This window comes from Pinus tabuliformis, chromosome 3_2 (assembly GCF_031772625.1).
Source record: "Pinus tabuliformis cultivar Carrire ecotype Pingquan chromosome 3_2, CPIR1, whole genome shotgun sequence".
Lineage (NCBI taxonomy): Eukaryota > Viridiplantae > Streptophyta > Pinopsida > Pinales > Pinaceae > Pinus > Pinus tabuliformis.
The window spans coordinates 831,885,333-831,900,877 of record NC_142302.1 but is presented as its reverse complement, the minus strand read 5'-3'; the positions used below and the strand labels follow the sequence as shown (position 1 = coordinate 831,900,877).

The 15,545-nt window shown below is 33.4% G+C and overlaps 1 pseudogene; it reads right to left on the bottom strand.

Annotated features, from left to right (window-relative positions):
* Window positions 1-14,965, bottom strand: part of LOC149183242 (uncharacterized) — a 49,433-nt pseudogene extending 34,468 nt beyond the window's left edge.
* Between the last annotated feature and the right edge of the window lie 580 nt (window positions 14,966-15,545).

The window sequence follows — 15,545 nt, the reverse complement described above, 5'->3', positions numbered from 1 at the left end:
GCCAAAAAGTGTGATTTCTACTCCATGGATCTCGGTCGATAAATCTTGAAAAAAGTGTCGCCTTTGTCGCAGATGGTTTCTGTGACCTGTGGAAATGACCAAAAAGCTTATGGAAGTCATAAATTTGATAGACCTAGGATTAAAATGCTAGGAAACGTTAAGAGAATTGAAAAAAGAAGAAACCCTAAGCTAAAAGCCAAAGGTCACCCAGGTTTTTGGATCTGAAGTATAAACCCAGTGGAGTCGCCAATTTTATTGTAGTGTTTTCTTCTTAAAGATGTACGAAACGGGCCCACTTAAGATTGTGGATGACAAACAATCTCAACAATATAAATGGATGCTAAAAATTATATATTTGCAACAATTAATAGAAACAAAACCTGCGAAAGTTCGGGTCTATGCCACAATCATAGTTAAACAACAAAAATAACGAGTAATAACTTCAATCGTCCAATGGAAATGAGATATACAAAGAATAATTTTATAATAACAACTGTAAAGGGAAAAAATAGATGTTACCAATCCCTCTCTACGGGATGGGTTCTTGGCTATCCTCAAACGTCTTCATCTTGTGTAGAGTCTCTCTCCTCTATAATGTGTAAACCCAGTAAAGAATTGATGTGCAACAATGAAAATAATTAGAGTTACAACATTGAGTGCAACAATGAAAATAGTCAAAAGTTAATAATGAATGGAAAACCCTTCTATTTATAACAAAATATTGAGTTATCCTCGAATAATGAGCAATAATAAAATATTATTGATCCCATTCTTGAAATAACCACTTGGAATATTTTATTATATTTGTTTAGGAGGGAAAAAGTATTTAAACATTTATTTAGAAATAATAAGGAATTAGTTAAGGAATGATAAACAAATAAGGATTTATTTAATTATTTCTAAGGGATTTAGTAAAATTTGACAAAAAATAATAATTAATTAGCGACTAGTTAATTATTCTTCGAGAAAAATAAGATAGTTAATGATTTATCTATTTATTGTTCATGATTGGGACAAATATGACAATGCCTAATAATTGAACAATGGTTTAATTAATTAATACTAAAAGAAAATCAAATAGATGATGATTTATTTAATTATTTTTCATGGGTTTAACTACAAATTACTTAACAAAGGTGGTTTATTAAGTTATTTCTCACAATGAAAGTAATTTTACTATGGTAAAATAGGATTTACATGGTGTACTTTGATCCATCTAGAAAATTAGGCTAGATCATCAATTTTTTGGTGATATCAAAGATAGAAAGTGCATTTAGACCATGAAGAAGTTGTGGGTTAAGCCCGAGGACTGATACAATGAGTATGTGTAAAGGGTTCATTTCCTTCATGATGTACTTTAATTTAAGATTGTGAGGATAGTAGTCGCGATAATCACCGTGCAAGCAATAATTGGTTAAATAAAATAGGAAAACCCCTGAAACTTATCCGTAAATCAAGAAATGTTAAAATTAGGGTGCCTACAGACTAATTTCTAGCAGTAGGCTGAAGAGGTTTGTTACAACATTATTCCGGAAGGAATTCTTATTTTTTATATAAGCCATTACTTGTGGAAACCTAGCTCTATTTCGCAATGACGTATTGGTTTATTTTCAATAAATGGTTTTTTATTTTTAAGGAATTATTATTCTTAAATAATAAGAGGATTATTTAATTATTTATTTATTTATTTCAGTTAAGTAATTGATTTTTTTTCTTTTGAATGAATTATTATGTGATGTGAACGAATTATTTACTACTCATATACATACAAGAATAGTAAATTCTTTATAGATTGCGAGAGGAGAGAAATGCAAATTTTATTTCCAATACAAGTTATTGCAGCCATTATTAAAAAATATGATATGTTATGGCATGAAAATTTAGAAAATGCAAACTTGAGATAAATCAATTAAAGTACAATGCTAAGAAAAAAGTATATATTAGCAATGATATATGCATCCAAGTACACAATTATAATGAGACTGGCATGCGTAAGGTTAAAAGCCCTAATATAGGGATATTTTAATACTATGTTTATAAGTAGTGAATAGATGGAGAATTCCCTTGTGAAAGGCATATTACTAGTATTATATAATCGAATAAATAATGTCTTGTGAAAGTAATGTGATTGCTCATAAAAAATTCTGGTATATGCAGGAATTTCTTGTGGGTTATGGTTGGAATGTAGCATGAATACATATTATAACTAACACATTCTATCTTAGAATTAGTTGCATAAATAATGGAAAGTAACCTCTGGGTTGGAAAAAGATTTTACCACACCTGTAATATAGATGGTTTCAAAATACCTTGTTAAGGGTCATGAATAATAGAGAATGAATAGTATGCAAAAGATATTAGATAAGAAAATTTATATATTCGCATTAAAAAGAGAAAGAAAGGGATAAGTGGCATATGTTATATTTTGTTTTGTTACCAATATGATGAATAATTCATAGGACATATTATGGTAGATAGGTGTTGAAATCACTTAATGGAATATTGTATTTATAGGAGCTATGGTTCCTACAAGTGTATCTGAAATATATAAATATATATGCATATTTCAATGTGAGCCTGCTTTATAGTAAACACATATACTAAGTAGAAAAATACATATATATTATTTATGTTTCACACACACACACATAAATATATATAGTGTTATTTTAACCTTATTAGCAGAAAAAAAGTGTGATAGATATGTCACACTACAATCATCGCAAAAGTAATTACGGAACACAATTACTAGCATATCACTGAAAGGGTCCAAATATAATGTTTAACCTAGATAAAAGTGACCACAACATACTATTATATATACATAACTAGAAAGTTAATAGTTAAAATATTTCTCTAAGGAAAGGGTTCTTGGGTTTTCTGCCAATGTTGGTTTTTGACAGGGAAAGATCTTTGTTTCTTTCTTGGTTGTCTATCTATGACCATACTAGTATTTGTTTTTTTGAGACCTTTTGTGTAATTGCTTTAATATGAATTTGATTGAAAGAAGAAATTAATGTACGAAATCATAAGAAGTAATTTCCAGTTAAGAATACCCTCTAAAAATAAACACTTTTCATCTTATAAGTCATAGACTCATCATTCGAGGTTGTTTCAACAACACAAAAATTGTCTTTCAGGAAAATTTTCTAGCAGGCCTTGATGCATTTCCATGGCCATGATCCTTCAAGTTTGAATTTAAGAATTTGAAAACATGCATTGAAAATTATTTCAAAGTCATATGTAAGTGTAAGAGTTGATGATGAAGTATCGAAAGATAATACATAAAACCTAGGCAAAGAGAAAACCTAGCATGACCATGGCTCATTCATAAATTACACTTGGTTGTAATATAGGTTTTCGAAGAGTATTTCTAAGAAATGCATCGATAATATCCATGAAGACTTGTTGGTGCAAGGGGGCACCGAAAAAATTGATTATATATGGTGAAAATGTTATGGGTTGTTGTAGTGACTACAACACCTTCCCTCACAAAAGTCTGCTTTCAACTATATCTCTCCCTCTCTCCCTCACCCAATGTTGTCTCTCTCTCCCCTCCTCTCATTCTCTCCCCTACCTCCATCTCTCCTCTCTCCCTCACACTATGTATATTCTCAAATACCTCTCCCTCTCTATAGATATCAAAACTCGCCTCTCTATCTCCCTCCCTCTTTGTCGCTCAATTCCCCCTTGCCAACTTGATCTCTACCTCCTTCCCATGTTCTCTCTCTCTCTCTCTCTCTCTCTCTCTCTCTCCATCTCTATCTCTTTCTATTCTCCCCTCTTTCTCTACCTCTATATATGACCTCCATATTTGTAGCTCCCTCTCTCCCCTTTTTTCCTTCTTTGTCTCATGCACTCTCTCTCTCCTTCTCTCCTTCTTTGTGTCATCCATTCTCTCTCCCCTCTACATCGCTCTCTCTCTCTCTTTCTCTCTCCTAGTGTGTGTGTGTGGGTGGGTGTGTGAATGCCTCTCTGTATCTCAATTTCTTCCCCACTTTCTCTCCCTTTCTCTTTCCCCTACAATTCTATTTCTATCTCCCTCCTTGTATCCTTCTACATATGCCCCTTCATCCTTCTCTCTCTCATTCTCTTCCCTTCTCCTCACTTGTTACTATATACCTCCATTCATCCTTTATTTCATGCTTCAAAACAACCCCCCATCCAACTTTCTCTATGACCTCCATCTATCTCTCTTTCTCCATCCTTTCTATATCTCTTCCTCCCCCTCTCTCATTATCTTTCCATCCATGTGATCTCTTTATCTCTCACACTTCATGTCTCTCTCTTTTTCTCCCCACCACTTCCAATCGCTCATGCACTCTCTCTCTTTTCTTTGACTCCCTTTCTTTTCCTCTCTCTTAATTAATCCTTCACAATAACCCCATCCAACCTTGTCTCTCTCTTCCTCTCCCTTCCCCACACTCTTTTGTTATATCTCTCACTTTTCTACTCTCACTCATTCTTTCCCCTCACTAGCTAGCTGATTCTTTTGCATTCCCTACTCTCTCTCTCTCTCTCTCTCTCTCTCTCTCTCTCTCTCTCTCTCTCTCTCTCTCTCTCTCTCTATATATATATATATATATATATATATATATATATATATATATATATATAGATATATATATATATATATGTATATATATATATATATCTTTGTATCACTTCACCCCTCGGGAAAGGCATCTAGAATCCTTTCAACCCAACCATACAAGCTTCATTCATCATTTGTTAATTTTAATGTTAGACAGTCATCATTTTTTTTTTTGTTTCATTATTAATTTGGTTGAGGAATTTCTTTATCTCATTTGGGGATACTTTAATAAAGCATTCATGTTCTTCTATAAAGAAATTCACCCTAGGTTCTGCAATGGATAGTATACTTTGCCTTGCATTGTTATGTTGGTAATTATTAATTTATTTTTTGCCACCATTATTGTATCTCTTCGAATTTTAACGTTTATGATTGCATTTTTTTAGTATTCAAGTCCAATATTACTAACAAGAAAACCAATGTTGTAATCTAGTGGAGAATAAGCATTGGTTACCAGCAAGAAAGACATAAATTAACTACATATTCATATGCATCATAAGGAAGAAAGAGGAAACACAAAGTAGTGGAAAACAAAAATGTAACACTTATATTATATATTACCAATAACTGATTAGAACCAATACATTGAGTTGCGTGCACATGTATATATATTATGTCTTAAACGGTTTCAAAAATTTAATTGTTTGAATTAGCTTTACCTAACTGACCTAGTCTATCGACTTGGATGATAGGGTCAACCAATTTACAATATATCCTCTCTTATCAACATGATTAGACTAGTTGACTACATCAAATAGACCCCTGAACAGTCCATATCTCAACCACAAATATCTCTCTCCCTCTCTAATTGTCTCCACTCACTAATTGTCTCCCTTCACCAACAAACCCTTTCTTCCCCACTCCCCCACCATACCCCCCAACTCTCTTTATATTTATTTATCTCCCTTGGTCCCTTTACCTCTCCCTCTCTCACCCTCCCCAACCTCCAAAAACACCTCAACCATTTCCCATGTGTTAAATTCACTAGTTGTAAGAACACATGCACATTCCTAACACTAGAAATGTGTAAGAATTTTTAGCACTATGAACAAACATGCATTATTTGTCCTAGAAATGCCCATATGATTTTTTAATTTATTGTTTTCCTAAAGAGATTATTACATGCATGATGACTTGGTTTCTTTATATATAGGTTCAAGATCTTTAACGTAGTGGTTTGGGATGCAAGTACATGAAAACATTAATTATTGACATAACACACACATATCAGATATTATTATTTTATTAGCTAAACAAATCCTTGTCCATGAAACTACAAACATATATAGTGTCTAGTATGAAGAATTCAAATATATGTTTTTTTCAAAAAAATAGTAGTAGTTACTATTTTTAATACAATTTTCTCTCTCACATATATAAAAACCTTAAAATGCATCCCTTATTAATTTCCATTATAATTTTTTGGGGATTTTGACCATTTTGCAAAAAACAAATATGGTTCTCTGGACATTTAGACTTACAATATTAAAAAAGAAAAACTCAAAATTCACATAGTTAGCAACAATTTATATTAATAGAAATTATATATTCTAAAATAAATTTTATTATCCTATAGTTCATACTTTCACATCATCAAAATCATCGTGTAAGTATCTCTTATCATCTCTCCAAATTAACATATTATTGTCCTTTTAGTTTACATTGCAGCTAAGATATCATAAAGCACCATCATCTTATACTCATGCATCATTTATATAACTTATTTTCTTTAAAAGTATATCCTCTGCACCAACACAGAGAGAGCTAGCAACTCACATATCCAATTTTTTTTTAAGGTCAGAGCCAAGCAAGACGCCAAATTGGTGTATGAGATCCCCTTGTTTGTGGAACAAGGGACCCACCTTCCGTGCAGCGATTTGACTGCTAAGTCTATGAAGGCACACATACTCTACCCCCCTCGAGTTTTGAACCTGTGACCTCTTAGGAGGAAACACATGCGTAGGAAAACTAAGAAAACTATAAAAGGACTAAACGAAGTAGAATAACATGAAATTGAAATTTCAAATACTCCAAGTTTTATAAAAATTAAATTAAAAAAAGAAAAATATTTAGAATAGTAAAAGAATAGCAATTTTTTGATTTGCGATTGAAATTTTTTACCATGTAAATGTTAAATAAAAAAAAAAATAATTTATATGATTTTTTAATAACCTTTTTCTTTATAAATAATTTAATTAAATTTGAATTTTCTTTTTTTTTATATATATTTTAAATAAAATTATTTAAAACTAAAAATATTACATAATTGTGTTTCAAACAACATTAAAATCTAAATTATATTTATAAATTTAATTTAATTAAAATACAATGGAAACCAATTTAAACAACATATCATTTTTCAAGTCTACGCTATGATAACATGAATCTAAATTTAAAAAATAAAATAACTACACCAAAACATGTTATTTCAGGGAAGTTTGTGATTATTATTATTATAATATTAAATAATACCTTTTAAAATAAATAATATGCATGAATGGTTTAAATATAAAAAACCATAAAAGGCTCATAAAAATTTGTCAACAGATAGCCTACATATAAACTATGCAAGCTACTCTCCCATACTATCATGATCAATTCTTAAAATTTAAAAACTCTTTTAATTGAATTACTTAGCTATAATGTTAGCTATATTATCAATACACTTATTCCTAAGAAATAACAATATTATTATTAACCTATAAAGAAAATCATATTATTTCTTCTTTTACCTATTTAAATGGCTAGGCTACAATTATATATATATATATTTATATATTTATATTTATATTTAAAAAGGGGATGCTTTTGGAATATGTTTCTGATTTCTTCTGAGCCCGTCTTAAATGCAAAAACATGGATATGGATTCAGATCAATCAAAAGTGCTTTTAGAAATCTCCGAGTTTGTGCCTAGATTTCCGAACAAAATTTATGGGCAAGATTTAATACCTTCCCACATAGTCATATACATTTACATTACCTCTGAATTAGCTTCCTGATTTCTACACATATTGGAACACATTTGTATTCAGTCATATACATTTACATTACCTCTCAATTAGCTTCTTGATTTCTGCACATCTTGGAACACATTTGTATTTATGTATCTTGAAGCTTTGATTTCTCATCGGCTGAAGTCAATTCAACACCTGGGTTGACCAAAACAGTTTCGAGGACCTTGTCAAACAACCCAACCTGTTCAAACATTACTATTCCACGTTGTCTCCCCGCATCCAAACATTCAATGCACAAAATTGAAACCATCCATGTAATAGGAGAATATTGAACGTTAGATGCCTTCTGGCACAACAAATTTAAAACAATCGTGTATATTCTCTACCATGTGCTCTAGGAATGAAGAATATGTCCATTGTCGATATTACAGTTCAAATTCAATACAATATACAGATTGCTCAATATCTCACATCTAAATCTCACGCCCATTTCTACTCTGCCACTTCTCGCTCATGTATTTATAGACGGTCCCTCTATATAATTATTATATTGTATGGGTGCATGAACTATTTAATATTTCGCCTGCTAGTACAACACATCAGGAAACTATGTCTTCAAAAATTCCAAAAATCCCATTTTCTCCTGTATTTACCAATCATCAACCATCTTGATAAGAAGTCAGGAGAATTCCATTGATTCAAATGCTAGAATATATGCATTAATTCATTCAATGAAGGTTACATTTATACTTGTAAAATATAACTCAAACATTTATAACTAGAAATACCTAGTTTATAACTAAATCCCTAACCATACAGAAATCTCGAGGGATGACAACATTTCTCCCTTAATCTGAAGGGACATATGACATACCAAGTAAATATCTAAATTTATCAAACTTTTCACGCCCCAATGCTTTATTAAAGATATTTGCAATTTGTTCTGAAGTTGGACAATGTGTAAGATGAATTGTTTTGGCCTCTACATGATGTCAAATCAAATGATACTTGGTGTTGATATGTTTGGTTCAATCGTGAAACTTTGGATTCTTGGCCTATTGGATTGTAGAAGAGTTGTCAAAAAATAAAGGGGTTGAATCTTTTTGTTTCTCCTTCAAATCTTCAAGTATTTTCCAAAGCCAAATGATTTCCTTAGTGGCTTGAGTTGCTGCAACATATTCGGCTTTGGTGGTAGAATCAACAGGAACAGATTTCTTGCGTGATCTCCAACTAATGGTTGTTGATCCAAGATTTAGACAATAGCCAGTGGTAGAGCCTCCATTCTCTTTATCTCCATGAAAATCAAAATCTGAATAACTAGCAATATGGAAGTCTAAAAATTTGGTATATTTGATGCTGTAAGTTTGGGTTCCTTTTAAATATTTCAATACTCCTTTTTCTACTACCCAATGCCCCTCACAAGGATGATGCATAAATATGGAAAGTATTCCTACAACAAATGTTATATCAAGACGAGTAATAGATAAATAAATCAAACTTCCAACAAGTTGCCTATACTTTGTTAGATCTTCGAATGATTTTCCTTCTTCTAAGGTAAGTTTCAGATTTTTCTCCATTGGTGTAGCAACAGGATTACAATCCATCATACTATATCTGTTCAATAACTTACCAACATACTTCTTCTAAGAAATGAAAATATGTTTTGGTTTTTCATCAACCTCAGTTCCAAGATAATAATGAAGGAAACCTAAATTTGTCATATCAAAAGCCGTTTTCAATTCCTTCTTAATAGATGACATATATTCATCCTTGTTTTTGGTGATCATCAAATCATCAACATATATAACTAGATATAGAACTCATCTTCCAGCTTTCTTAACGAAAAGAGTTGCATCATATAGGTCAAAATGTTTAGAATTCAACTTTACAAGATGTTCAGTTAGTTTCTCATACCACGCTCATGGAGCTTGTTTCAAGCCATACAAAGACTTCATTAGTTTGTAAACATTTTGTTCTTTCCCTTTAACGAAAAAACCTTATGGCTGAAACATGTAAACATTTTCTTTCAAATCTTCATTTGAAAAAGAAGTTTTGACATCCATGTGATGAATTTTCCATTCTTTCTGAGCTGCAATAGCAAACAAAGATCTAATAGTGCCCCATTTAGCTGTAGGAGAAAATGTCTCTGTATAGTCAATACCCTCTTTCTATGCATATCCCTTCACTAGAAGTCTTGCCTATCATTTGTTTAGTGAACCATTATCTTTATAATTAGTTTTATAAATCCATTTGCAACCAATAGGTTGGATGCCAACAGGAGGTTCCACCAGCCTCCATGTGCCATTTTTTATGAGAGCATCATATTCCTTTTCCATTGCATCTTTCCATTGATCATAACTAGTAGATTCTTCAAAACAAGTAGGTTCACAATCCATAGAGAAGTTAAATTCATAATGAGAATAGTTACCTCAGGAACTTCCAGTCTTAAACTCATCATATTTCTTCGGAAATGTTCGAATACAAAATGATCTTCATAAAGGTAGTGTGGGAATTTTCTCATCTTCTTCATTTGTCTCAGTTCTTTCCATTTTTGTCTTTGTCAAATCTGTTGTCATTTCTGTCCCTGTCATGTTTTTACAAACACTTGTATCAACCAATTTCTCATCAATAGCAAAATTATCATCATTGAGAGAAGGAAACTCCACATAATGATCTAATATAGGTACCCCCCTTCAGGATGTGGAAGTATGTTATCTGATTCATAGTAAAACACTTGAGGAACAAATTTTTCTATCTAATTAAGTTGTCTATCAACAATGAGGGAATCTTTATCAGACACAAGAAAAATTACATCTCCTGACAAAATGAATTTCTTTTTCTCCTCATCATATAATCGGTATGCCTTAGAAGTCATAGAATACCCTAAAAAAATACTTTTTATGCTCTGTTCACTCAACATAGTCCTCTGTTGTTAAGGAATCAAAGCATAACATTGAGAACCGAAAACTCTGAAATGTTTAACAGGAGGAAGATGATTATACCACATTTCATATGGAGTTTTGTTGTTAATGACAGAGGATGGGCACCGATTTATAATATATGCTATGGAGAGTGCTACTTCTCCCCAAAACATCAATTTTACATTCTTAGAAAACATCATTGACCTTACCATATTAAGCAATGTTATGTTCATTCGTTCTGCAACACCGTTTTGTTGTGGATTAGATGGTATTGTGGCTGGGTGTTTGATGCCATTCTCTTGCAAGTATTTTTCAACGACATGTCAAGTATATTCTCCTCCATTATCAGTTGTTATAGTACCAATATTTAGTTGAGATTCATTTGTAATAAAGAGATGAAATTTTTTAAATAAATCAAAAACTTGTGATTTTTCCTTAAGCAAATAAACCCAACACATCCTCAAATAATCATCAATAAAGGTCAGTATTTATTGCCATTTGTAGTTAGTACAGGTATAGGCCCACATAAATCAGATTGTATGAGACTTAATTTTCTTGTAGCTCAAGAAGTAGAATTCTAAAAATATTGCTGGTGATGCTTGCACAATATACAAGCATTACATGGGGTCAATTTTCTAGGAACTGTTGGAAGCCCTTTAATCCCCTGCTGTCTCATAATTCTAATAATGTCATAATTAACATGATGAAAGCATGCATGCCACAATAAAGAAGATGACAAAGTATCATTTTGCTGAACAAAATAATTAGTGTTCAATGTAACAGATGAAACATCTTTCAATTTCAACAATTTATCTTCTTCTACACCAGTCATTATAGTTTTATTGTCAGCTGCTCTTCAAATTTCCACTTTACCATCAAATATGTGGATGGAATGTCCCTGTTGTCTTATTTGTACAAGAGATAATAAATTTCTTTGGAACTAAGGAATGTAAAGATTATCGTTCAAAGTATAATAAAAAAGTCCGGGAATTTTTAACTGAATAGAACCAATCCCCAATGGTTTGATTCGAGACTTATAAGAAAAATACACTACTCCATTAATATTATCACTGAATTTTTCAAAGGAATCTCCTCTAAAGGTCATATGACAAGTGACACCTGTTTCTAAAATCCAATTGTCATGCCATGAAGAAAAAGAGGTACTAAATATATCTTCCATATGAAAATTACAATGAGCAACAACATAATGTGCATTCTCAGAAGACTGCCCTTTTCCTGGAAATAGACAATCTTTCTTTTCAAGATTTTTTTCTCTTATTTCATTAATTTTCTCCTAGGGAATTCTACAATTTGCAGCTGTATGTCCAATTTTACCACATCTAAAGCATTTTACGATTTTTTTATCAGGAAAATTTATTTGTTTATCATTCTGTTGTCTATCTGCATGAATATTTCTGCCCCCCCGCCCCCGTCTATAATTCTTCCTACCTCAGCCTCTATTACCCTTAGTATTTCTGTTAGATTCTTATAGAGGTTTTTCGTCTTTTTGTTCAAGACATGGGGTTTCAGTATTAGAATTATGTGATCTTTCTTTCTTGCCAAAAGCCTTCTCCCTTTCTGCAATTTTCCCTACTAATTTATCAAAATCTAAATCTTTTAACTGCCCACTAGCTTGGAGAGATTCCAAGTAGTGTGAATGACTAGGGTAAAGAGATTTTATAAAAATAGTGAGTTGCAGATCAACTTTAACACTAGTAGATTCAATTTCATGATTGATGGATTTAATTTCGAAAGCAAGTTTTAGAGGATCATTATCTTTCATTTCCAAATTAAATAACTTCAACAATAATCGAATTATCTCCAATTCAGAATGTGAATCATAAAGCTCTTTTAGTTTTGCTATGGCATCATATGTTGTTTATTCTGAGCAATGTATCTGCTTACCTCTTCTGAGACTGAAGTGGAAATTAAGGCGTAGGCCTTTTTATCCTTACTTTTCCAGATTGCTAATTTCTCATCGTCAAGCTGATCTGGTGAATTCCCTTCTTCTCCTTCACAGATTCCATCCCAAAGATCATGAAAAATAAGTGTATTTTTAACCTTCCTGAACCATTCTTGGTAATTTTCCTTCCCGGATAGAATAGTCACAATTAAAGATACAAAGGAGTTCATCTTTATTTTTTTTTTTTTTTTTTTCAAATAATAATAGAATTCTTAAAAAAACTGTTATGATTACAGGGAAAAAATTCTTTAAAAAAATTTATGTTTCAACCATTACAACATAAATTTCCTTTTTTTTTTAATATTTTATGTATTAAGTTACAGATTCAATAGCCACTGATTTGTCTGCTCCAAGGCACCATATGGTGGTCTTAAAAAAACTATTAATAACCAAATGGATGTATATTAAAAATAGCCAGAGCAAATTCTTGACTAATATTAGAAAAGCTACCAATGCAGAGTCTCCACCAAGCACACCTTTACCAACGCTAATGACTCCATGAATCTTGTTGCGCACATGACCAGGTCACGCCTCTACCAACACTGCTGATAGTTAAGTATTCAGGTCAGCAAGCACATCTTCTTTATTGGTTTACAACAATGGAGGATCTAAGCATTCTGGTTCAATGAAGTTCGATGCAAGCTCTAACACCACTGATAAGAATTCTGGAGAATTCCATTGATTCAAATGCTGGAATCTATGCATTAATTCATTCAATTAAGGTTACATTTACACTTGAAAAATATAATTAAAACAATACAAAAATCCCTAACTATACAGAAATCCTGAAGGATTACAACACATCTAATAGATCAATCTACTGAAGATTCATCAAGTATATACAATGTTTCCTTGTGCATAAGTGTAAGAATGATGATGCCATTGCTCATGAAAATGAAAGGTATTGTGTCTGCTCTTGATCTGAAAATGGGGCACTAAAGGCTTCTTGTCAAGCTTACAAGAGGTTCTCCCACTTCCAAAGCTTAAATACTCCCAAGATATTATGACTAACCAAATGCAGAATTAACAATGCTTGAAAATAGGTGTATGCTTATGTTTGTTTTAAAACTGGTTATGTGCTTTAAGTTCACTTGCTTATGTTGATATAAAATACAGATGACAGTAAGTAAAGCAGCAAATAAGAAACACATGCATATCGACAAGATGGAACAATAAAACAACACAAATAACAACAATATTAATTTGGAGCTCACCCAAAACCCTTGGGCTACGTCTCCTTGAGCTCTAGTCAACTCAACTAGGCTCTCTCGAATTATGGTAGCAGTTCCTTAAAATCTCCACACTCAACTCCACTGATTTACGCAGAACACAATGGGCTTAGAACACCATCTCATCCCTGGCTCTGAAGCTCTCGGCTTTCTGGCTCTCGGCTCTTGCTCTTGATCTCGTCTTTGGCTCTGGCTCTTGGCTCTAGCTTTGGCTCTCGGCCCTAGCTCTGGCTCTTGGCTCTAGCTCTGGCTTTGTGAGCATTCAGCAGTTCGCTTGACCTCCAAGTGACTGTCTCGGCAACTTTCAGCTCCGGTTTTTCCACTTGACCTCCAAGCAACTCCAGGACTCCCTCAACTGCTCTGTGTTTCCTGCTCTACTTCTCAATCATGCTCTCGGGCTTCTTTGAGGCATTCTTTTAGCTCTGCGGCTTCCTGTCCATTTCTCTGTGTAACATCATTCCTCTGTCTCTTCATTTGGCCATCTGGCTTTTGGCTCTGTGGCTTTGCATGTTACAAATGCATCATTGTCTATAAAACTCCCTCTTTCTGCATGGCACAATGATCAGGGGCTGTTACAAAGGAATCAGGCCCTTTGTCCAGAAAAAACTTGAAAATGGACAAAAATTCCAATACATAGAGATTTTCTGACAAATACACTATCGGGCGTGAAATCCGAATTTAAAATTCCATTAAATTTCCCCTATAAACCCTTTTAGGTCTACCTTTTATGGCTATCACAAGCCCACCATCGATCTGCGTGATTTCTGATCCAATGACTGACAGTCTGTTTCGGGTGGCTTAAATGCACGGAGATTACCCCCTCGAAAAGGCAGTTTTCTCTCTCCTATGCCATGTCACGTGTCGGCCAGTGTATGGGTTCGGGTGTAGCCCATCCAAAACCATTTACCGCCGGAGGCCTACCCGAAATCCCACTTACCATGGAACTCAAAGAACCCAAACCCACATATTTAAACCCTTCAGGTCCAGCTTTATCGGTTTGGGTCATTTCCTTTGTATTTTGTTTTTTATAGAGGAAAGGCACTAATACATAGAAAATCCAAAAAACTTGGATTTCAAATTTTATGCAATCGGGTCCATAATCCTTATTGGGTCGGGGTCTTGATCGCTAATCACAATCACAACGGCTCAAGGGTCTAACCTTTGGGTATGCCGATCTGCTAATCCGATGATCCGCCGATCGCCGATATCGTACCTCGTGTATCGCATTGGCGGGGGTCTGTGCCTTCTGTTCCTCCAATTTCCAATCACTAATCCACCGATCGATTGATCGCAATTGCTCCATCGCATAGCCCGGGAGTCCTAATATTGCATGCGGGCCTATCTCCGAAGCGATAAGTTAGAGGTTGCAGTCAGGGATCCCTTCCACCTCCTCTTTAAGTCCTTCCCTTTGTCTATTTGTGATGTGATTTCCTTTATAATGCCTTTTATGCCATTTTTAGTGGAAATGCCTCCTTTTTCAAAGGTCAAAGGCAATCTTCTTTCTGTGATAACTTTTGCATTTGAAGTCCATTTTAGCCCATTCAAATTGCAGTAGATTCAAGATGAAAAGATCTATGAAATGGGACTATTTCAGGAGCATTCTTGGACTTTCATTTTCCTCTATGAGGAGCACTTAGACTTATAATTCTATCCAAAATCCATTTTGGATCACACCTTCCCACTAAAATTACTTTTGGTTTCCAAAAGACTGGCATACGGATCTGAATAGTAAATGAGAGTAACAATACCCTCTTCTTTCAACGTCCATACACTTGCCTTGCATAGTGCCTCTGAACCAAAGCCTTTGACCATTCTCCTTCCTAGATGTGTTGTTCCTCCTGGGAAGAACTATTTTCCTCCTTGACTTCATGCGGAAATCCTGC